This window comes from Narcine bancroftii, chromosome 8, assembly GCF_036971445.1.
Source record: "Narcine bancroftii isolate sNarBan1 chromosome 8, sNarBan1.hap1, whole genome shotgun sequence".
Taxonomy (NCBI): domain Eukaryota; kingdom Metazoa; phylum Chordata; class Chondrichthyes; order Torpediniformes; family Narcinidae; genus Narcine; species Narcine bancroftii.
Window position 1 is genome coordinate 30,760,597 of NC_091476.1, and position 8,950 is coordinate 30,769,546.

The 8,950-nt window shown below is 41.2% G+C and overlaps 1 long non-coding RNA gene across 1 annotated transcript in view; it reads right to left on the bottom strand.

The window, feature by feature from the left end:
• LOC138741697 (uncharacterized) overlaps window positions 1-7,513 on the bottom strand; it is a 45,643-nt gene extending 38,130 nt beyond the window's left edge. The window contains exons 1-2 of the long non-coding RNA XR_011343672.1: window positions 7,261-7,513; window positions 6,541-6,614 (exon numbers count right to left, since the gene is read on the bottom strand). This is a non-coding gene — a long non-coding RNA (uncharacterized lncRNA). The remainder of the gene's footprint in view (window positions 1-6,540; window positions 6,615-7,260) is intronic.
• Between the last annotated feature and the right edge of the window lie 1,437 nt (window positions 7,514-8,950).

Below are 8,950 nucleotides of genomic sequence, written 5' to 3' on the forward strand. Positions count from 1 at the left end.
TCCCCGTCATCCCCATGCAGCCGAAACTGAGAAGAGGGCCATTCCCGCCACTGGTACCGCGGGAGGGGAGGGGAGGGAAGGGAGGGAGGGGGGGGGTTAGAGAAGAGAGACGGCAGAACAACTCGGACAGGGGTGGAGGGGGGGGGTGGAGGGGGGGGGGGTGGGCAGGCGATGGGGAGGAGAGAGGCAACAGTGAGACTCGGGAAGACGGGCTTAAAGGGACAAATCAAAATTATTCTGAAATCCGGAAGATTCCGAACAACGATGATCCCGGATTTAAAAAAAAGTAGTACATCGTTTTAAATCACTGAAACTACGTTGAAAGAGTAAAAATTACTCTTAAATACAATTAAAATAATGAAGCTCTCTGAAATTAAAATGATTCATTAAAAGATTCTTTGAGGTTTCATTTGGTTTGGTTCCCCATATAGATAGTCACAAAAATGATTGGTACAAATATTTTGTTCTCATCCGTACCATCTTCTTAGCATTAACACTGACAATTTTATGTTTTGTTCATTTCTAGAGTGTTAATCCACTTAATTTGATCAGAGTCCAAGCATGGTGTCTGACACAAAGCAACACAAGAAAGTCAGAATTGTAGGTTGAGTCATTTGCATTCATTAGTAGGTGAAGAACTGTACTGGAGTGAAGATAATTTCAAGGATCAGAAAAAGACCAACATCGGAACCTCACCAAAATCTCCAGTGGATCATGGCAGCATGGAAAAGGGCTAAATTGATCCTGGCAACTTACGAGAAATTAAGTAATAAAAGCCTGCGGGCACCTGGTGAGGTAAAAGCACAATGCTGGAGAAAATCAGCAGGTCAAACCAACATTTCAGCTTGAGCCCTTCATCAAAGTAAGGGGTCAAGGTTGAGCCTTGATGAACAGCTCAAGCCCATCACATTGGTTATGTATCTTTATCTTTGCTATATAAAGTACACATCTCCATCGGGCACACAAAACTCAAAACGGTCAACCAGTTTACCTATCTCGGCTGCACCATTTCATCAGATGCAAGGATCGACAATGAGATAGACAACAGACTCGCCAAGGCAAATAGCGCCTTTGGAAGACTACACAAAAGAGTCTGGAAAAACAACCAACTGAAAAACCTCACAAAGATAAGCGTATACAGAGCCGTTGTCATACCCACACTCCTGTTCGGCTCCGAATCATGGGTCATCTACTGGCACCACCTACGGCTCCTAGAACGCTTCCACCAGCGTTGTCTCCGCTCCATCCTCAACATCCATTGGAGCGCTTACACCCCTAACGTTGAAGTACTCGAGATGGCAGAGGTCGACAGCATCGAGTCCACACTGCTGAAGATCCAGCTGTGCTGGATGGGTCACGTCTCCAGAATGGAGGACCATCGCCTTCTCAAGATCGTGTTATATGGCGAGCTCTCCACTGGCCACCGTGACAGAGGTGCACCAAAGAAAAGGTACAAGGACTGCCTAAAGAAATCTCTTGGTGCCTGCCACATTGACCACTGCCAGTGGGCTGATAACGCCTCAAACCGTGCATCTTGGCGCCTCACAGTTTGGCGGGCAGCAACCTCCTTTGAAGAAGACCGCAGAGCCCACCTCACTGACAAAAGGCAAAGGAGGAAAAACCCAACCCCAACCAACCAATTTTCCCTTGCAACCGCTGCAATCGTGTCTGCCTGTCCCGCATCGGACTTGTCAGCCACAAACGAGCCTGCAGCTGACGTGGACTTTTTACCCCCTCCATAAATCTTCGTCCGCGAAGCCAAGCCAAAGAAAGATAAAGTACACTGTTTGACCAGCTGAGTTTCTCCAGTATTGTTTTTTTTTAACTAGGACTTCAGAAAGCTTTTTCCAAGATTGCATTCAATTCCCTTTTGAAATTGACGAAAAGCCATGACAGAGTTTATTTTCAACATTATTTTGGGTTGTACCATGAAAACATTAAAATAGCTTTATATGAAAGACTCAGTGGTTTGTGAGAACCCTTCTCCTGCCATCCGCACCTCTTAGGCAGTGAAGTCTAATCAGGCAAGGGACCAAAAACATTTGGATAAAGAAGAGATATTTTAAGAATGAAATTGAAAGCCTCTCCTCCACCATCCCCCCTTATGTGAAATCTCAAGCCTTTGCTTGAATACCTGAGACTTGTTTCTTTTTTGGATTTCACTTTTCAATGATAATTTTGCATCTGACAAGGAATAAGTGTGGCAGCACTGCACATTCGCAGCACCCTTCATGCATCTGCGTTTCATATACATGAACAACGTGATCTTCTCAAAAGATTATAGTTCTTTTTTTTAATTCCATTACACCAAAGGGATATGCAAGATTATCCATTTTCTATGCTGGTCCAATGATTCTAAGTACAAAAGTAACCTGATAATGTCTGATCATCTTTGTTGAGTTCTACTGCACCAAAAAATTATTTCCTGATGAAAGAGTGCACACATCAGCCAACATCGCACAATGGGACTAAGGACCATATGCTTAAAGCTAACGCGTAACCAATACCCTGAGTAAAATGGTAATATCAGAAGTGTCATCAGATAAAGTTAAAAACATTGTGTATATATGTTGAATTTACCATGAAGGTAGCAAAGTCAATTGGTCAAATATCACAATCTAATATACATATTGTGCAGAAATTGTCAATAAAATTGTGGCCTGGTTCAGCTGAAATCATGTCTGCACTGCATTTTATTTATTGGAAAGGAAGAAACTTATGTACCAGACAGCAGAAATAAGCCCAGATATTTAAAATAATATTTTAAATTAATAATTAACAGTTATATAAACACCTTATCTACAATTTTAAAAGGAAAGTGTATATCAAGAGTGAAGGACCTGTACTGTGCAACATTGTTTTATGTTAAAGGACATATTTATTGGTTCAAGTGTTCAGTTCTAACCTAAAGGTACACATTTCGATTCAATTAATTTTTTTTTAAATTTGATACACTCCAGTAATAAGACAAGAGAGACAACTCAATGAGAAAACAATGTACTTTAAATTTCCCTGGACCACTTATTTGGCATAATTGTGGACACTATTACACTATTCTACACCTTCTTAGTTTGTTGCTATCAGATATCCTGCCGATGGCATTTAATAAACAACTGTATGGAGAAACAGCCTATGATCTTAGGATTCTGAGCATGTTCAGTGTGGAATCTACTGCCTGTCAGCACAGTCCCTAGTGCTGGATGAATTATATCCTGCTGCTGGGTGGTACAAAGGTAATTCTGCTACCATATGTTATGCCATTGAACCCATGCTGTGACAGTATGTGCTGCAAAAAAAAACACTATATGACATTTTTTACAGTGTAATCTCATTACTACAATTTTGTTTCTATTAACCCAAGCAAGCACCATAACTTAGCATGTAGAGATGAAATGTTAGCATCCATAGTTGTACAGAAGTACTGTTACTTGTGCACTTATCTTCAAAATTGTTAAATCCAATGTCACTTGCAGTGTAAAAAATTGTAGTTTTTGTTCTTGGATAGTTTATTTTCCTTTAAATCCTCTGGTTGCCATTTGAGAATGTCTGCTTTTTAAGATGAATCATAAAACAGCAGGTATATCTGATTTTTATTGACCAAATATCCTCAGAATCTTTCAACTACACTGTTCTCAGATGTCCGTGAACTACTCTTTGCAGACGATGCCGCTTTAGTTGCCCATTCAGAGCCAGCTCTTCAGCGCTTGACGTCCTGCTTTGCGGAAACTGCCAAAATGTTTGGCCTGGAAGTCAGCCTGAAGAAAACTGAGGTCCTCCATCAGCCAGCTCCCCACCATGATTACCAGCCCCCCCACATCTCCATCGGGCACACAAAACTCAAAACGGTCAACCAGTTTACCTATCTCGGCTGCACCATTTCATCAGATGCAAGGATCGACAATGAGATAGACAACAGACTCGCCAAGGCAAATAGCGCCTTTGGAAGACTACACAAAAGAGTCTGGAAAAACAACCAACTGAAAAACCTCACAAAGATAAGCGTATACAGAGCCGTTGTCATACCCACACTCCTGTTCGGCTCCGAATCATGGGTCCTCTACCGGCACCACCTACGGCTCCTAGAACGCTTCCACCAGCGTTGTCTCCGCTCCATCCTCAACATCCATTGGAGCGCTTACATCCCTAATGTCGAAGTACTCGAGATGGCAGAGGTCGACAGCATCGAGTCCACGCTGCTGAAGATCCAGCTGCGCTGGATGGGTCACGTCTCCAGAATGGAGGACCATCGCCTTCCCAAGATCGTGTTATATGGCGAGCTCTCCACTGGCCACCGTGACAGAGGTGCACCAAAGAAAAGGTACAAGGACTGCCTAAAGAAATCTCTTGGTGCCTGCCACATTGACCACCGCCAGTGGGCTGATAACGCCTCAAACCGTGCATCTTGGCGCCTCACAGTTTGGCGGGCAGCAACCTCCTTTGAAGAAGACCGCAGAGCCCACCTCACTGACAAAAGGCAAAGGAGGAAAAACCCAACACCCAACCCCAACCAACCAATTTTCCCCTGCAACCGCTGCAATCGTGTCTGCCTGTCCCGCATCGGACTTGTCAGCCACAAACGAGCCTGCAGCTGACGTGGACTTTTTACCCCCTCCATAAATCTTCGTCCGCGAAGCCAAGCCAAAGAAGAAGATATGTAAGGTCATGCATTTTATGGAATTCCTTATGCATCAGAGATCATTCTGTAAGGAGCCTTTAAAAAAAAAGTCAAGGAATTGATATGTAAACACACATGCCTCAAGAAATCCATGAACATTTTGCAGCAATACATGCCAAGACAAAGAAGTCAGTTCGCTGAAAGAAATTACATCTTTATAATAAATATACAAATAGAATGTCACAGCCAGTGGCCTTCAATACCTCCACTTGTGAAACTGATTAGAATTCATGGCCAAGAAATAATTTGGTCATTCTTGGATGTGGGTAAATTCAACTGATAACAGACAGTTTATAATGCAACATTTTTGTATTAAAAACTTAGCACAGGCTGGGTTATTTTGTAACCTGCAAGTTGCACAGACAAGCCTTTCCACTACTAGGATGAGGCCAAGCACAGACTGAAGGAGAATTGCATTGTATTCCACCTGGATTGTCTAAAATTTAATGGCACGATCATCAAATTTTCCACTCTCAGGTAACATGACCTCCTACATTTCCATTTTTTTCTTTCAAACCCAATTCCGCTCCTCACTCCTCACCTAGTCCTATATTTCATTCAAACATCCTTCATTCTTTTTCATCACTCTCTCTCCTGGTTCCATCCATCTACTAACAACATTTCATCCACTGGATCTCCTTCCCCATCTGGTTCTATTTACCTTTTACCTCTCGCCTAAGTTGCCATGATCATCTTCCCTTCATATCAAATTCCAACATTGGCAGCTGTGTATCCCCACTTCTCTCCCTTCTGCAGCCATCTCCACCTTCATCCTCTCTCCTCCCACCCATCTCAAACTTGCCTCTCCTTTTTTCTGTTTCCACCAATCATTCACCTGTCTCTCTGCAAACTCCATTCCCCCCAGTTGGCTCCATCCACTTGGCATCCTTGAGCTCTCCTTATTCTATTAAATGCATTCAAAAAACAAAGGTCTGCAGACACTACAATTGTCATAAAAACACACAAATGCTGGAGGAACTGAGCTGGTCTTTCAGCATCCATATGAGAAAAATAAATATTGTCGATGGTTCAGGCCTGAATCCTTCAAGGAATAATCAAAAAACAGGAAATCTCAGAATAGAGACTGTGCTGGCTGCAGGAGGAGACTAGACCAACAAAAGGTTTATTTGGATATGGTAAGAAGAGAGGTGAGAATTGATCATGTCTGTATGAAAGGAGACAGGGAAAAGGGAGGGAGACAGTACTCAGGCAAGGTGACAGGGGAGGAAGTGAGGGGAGATTAAACAAAGCCCTCCATTTGAAGGGTTCCCAGTCAGTTAAGTTCCTCCAATTTGTAGATAGTCTCAGTTTGGCAGTGTATGAGACCATGTCAACAAGGTAATGGGATGGGGAATTGAAATGGATGGGCACTGGGAGATCCATGCTATTGTGGCAGACACTTCCCGATCACCTTGTACCTTATCACCTCTTCCCTCATCATAGTCTGACAACACTGTCTCTATTCTGAGATTTCCAGATTTTTTGCTTATTCCTTCAAGGGCTCTTGTGCAAAACAGTGGATGCTGAAAGATCAGCATTTCAGTGTGTTTTATTAAATACTCTCACCTTGCCTCATCCCTTTATGTTGGTTTCCTTCCCTTCCCCCCCCACCCCCCCCCCCCCCCCAAACAGATCCTGCTTGACCCATTTAATTCCTCAACAATTTAGTTTTTGCTACACAAATCTCATCACCTCTACTCAGATTGGCTTATCTCTGATTTGATTTTTTTTTTAAAGATGATTCCTTACTTTATATGCTTTGAAAAATAAATTGACCAAGATTTTACTTCCAGCAGATAAACATTGTAAAACATGCATTTGTCAGGTTTCTCACAGTTAAGATACAAAAGCTGAAAATTACTTACATTTTGGAATTCCTAGATAGGTCCAAACATTTCAGTTCATTGTTGTCACCAAATACTCACTCCCAGTCACTGATCTGAACATAAAATAAAATCAACTAAAATCAGAGATTCTAATTTTTAATGATCGGAGTTGTACTATATTTACAATAACTGTACCTTTGTATTTAGTACAGTATTGTTGATTTGTGGACCGTGCTCAAAGAGAAAATGGACAGAATAGGCACTTTGACCAGCTCACAAAGCATCAAATTACTACATTGTTTCAAAACGGGTATGGATGAACTTGTACAATAATAACACTGGATAATGAGATTTTCCTTCCTGAACACTTTTGGGTGGATTTCGGGCTGCAGATCACAGAGTAAAAAAAAAACCTCAATTTTTCTATCATTTACCATTTTTTAAGATTACAACCTATTTTTGTGATTTCCTGCATTCGCACTTGGGCTACTTCCCAGGTGATCTGGTGTAGTCAGTGGCAGACATGGTGAAACATTTCACCAGGACATTACGTCCATGGAAAAGTGGTGTCGGGCAACTGGAATTTATAAATGCTGGTGGACTATTATTGAACTCCAGCACAAGAAGCATCAGATGCTGAGTATAAACAAAAATCAGATGCAAACATTTAAAAGTTAGTTGAACTAATTCAGTGTCAAAGCATCATTATGCAATTAAACATGCTAAATTCTATAAAAGTTAATTTACTGTTTCTCCCACCTCCTATGTGATAGAGCAAATCTGAAATTTTCTTTGAATTCAGAAGTTTGCCAGCTTTTATTAGATTTGGGGTATTATGTTGTTGAGATGGCTCTCAATGTAGATGAGCCTGAGGCAAGTTACAGCATCCACGATGTGTACAGCAGCTCAACCTGTTGAGTATGTGTTCGCACCAGACATTTCCTCACGTTCCACTACACCCAATACTGCGAAGGAAGCTTCATCTGGAGGTGAATGTTATATTCATTAGTGATGCTTCAGCATGAACTAAACTACATCATTCTCAATAAGACAGAAAACTAGTTTGAAACCCAGTTTGAAAAATGTCATGATTAACCTTTTCACCTGTCGTTTGCTTCCCATGTGGTTTCTCTGTGAATTTTTAATCCAAAGTACTGCTGGAGAGTGGCAATTTCTTTTGCAAGCTGCAAGCATAGCATGTAAAACCAATCTTTTCACTGTGTCTCTGCGTGTGACAATAAATTAAACTAATCTCAGTGTGAATGGGAAGTTTTCGTAATGAATGGGAGAACCCTCTCTGCTGAACAATGAAAATCCAGAGTACACAGTAGGCCTTTCTCTGTTTGTTAATGGACTTTGCAGGTAATGTCTATCCTTAATTGCACCTTAAATTGATCTCATTTGTATGTCTAGAGTTACAGGTTACATAGAATATTGGTAATCCATTTGAATGTTTACAACAGTCAGGTAATTTAATGGCTATCGTTACGAGTAGTAGCCCTTAAATTTTATCGTGAAGCTTGAGACCTTTTACACATTTTTCAAAGTCAAGGGAGGAAAGGTATCTGGAAATTGCATGGAATTAGGTCCTCATACATATTGTTGGTCTGACACAGGATTTTTTTTATTTTTAATTTTCATAAACAACACCTTTTGACTCCTTTGCGGCTCACGAGCCCATGCTGCCAAAATACACCAATTAACGTTCAATTCCTGCATGTTTGGAAGGGTGGGGTAAACTGGATCACCCACAGGAAACTCACACAGATGTGGGAAAAATGTGCAAACTCCTTGCAGACAGAGCCAGATTTGAACCCAGGTCTCTGCCGTGGTAACAGTGTTGCATTAACCACTGCTTAACTGCTTGATTTGCCATTATATGTGGAATAATCCACTCATACAGAAGGCTGCTCAAATGCAATAATAATGGAAGCTCACCACATCACTGGTAGATGTTGGACAATTTCACCTTGAACTCGGATCTTGTTTGGAACAATTGAAGCAAACTTTGAAGGTAGGACAAGGATAAAACCGGACTATTGCACAGATTCCATAACTAATAAGGCACAGCTTGGCCAGAGGAAATTGATACCACTAGCTGTCATATTTAGATAACCTCTGTGGATATTTTGCTCTGGTGTGCATATATCCTTTGAAGTCAACAGAAGTGTATTAAAGAAAAATAAACAGTAAAGATGAGAGGACAGATGAGCTGTTGATGTGAGGAAATGGGAGGCAAATAAACCTAGGGGAGAAGGATAAAGAGAAAATTGTTAAGCACTATTGAAAAGCAAACACTCCTGGAGGGAAGTGACCAAAGCATCAAGTTCTGGGGGAAAAAAAATGATGATTTTGCAAATAGTTATAGATAATTCCTAGAAGTTGTGTGACAATTTTTTTTGTCTACTTACTATTTAGCTCTCATTTAAGTCACACACATGCAGGAAAT